We start from the raw sequence: 413 nt of genomic DNA, 5'->3' as shown, positions 1-413 counted from the left end.
TGTTTCAGGAAGAAGTTGGACTTCATTGTGGGGTGGAGGGAAGGGTCAGGAAGAGGTTAGCAGCTTGTCACTCCGATTTCTCCTCATCCTGATTCTTTAGAGCATACCGGACTGCTTTCTTAAACCCTGAGCTGTCAGTCGCCATACTTTTTATTCAGTGTGATTTATCAGCATATCTTGTAAAGTTTCCTTTGAAGCTACAGTTAAAGATTGCAGTTTGTTGCCCCCTGTTTTAAAACGTGCTGTGATAGGGATTTATTAAATTATGGCTGAGCTTATATTATTTAAATAGCTTCTTCAAACGTAAAAAAAATAACTCTCTTCTTTGGACAGCTAGTTAGTATTGCGTTTCCCATAAAAGATGTGTGGTTTGCTAAAAGCTTTTTACCTCTGAAATGTTTATGAAGGATGGG

The sequence above is a fragment of the Notothenia rossii genome (genome assembly GCF_949606895.1).
Source record: "Notothenia rossii genome assembly, chromosome: 5".
In the NCBI taxonomy this organism is placed as follows: domain Eukaryota; kingdom Metazoa; phylum Chordata; class Actinopteri; order Perciformes; family Nototheniidae; genus Notothenia; species Notothenia rossii.
The sequence above is the reverse complement of the archived record's forward strand: the minus strand, read 5'-3'. Positions refer to the sequence as shown.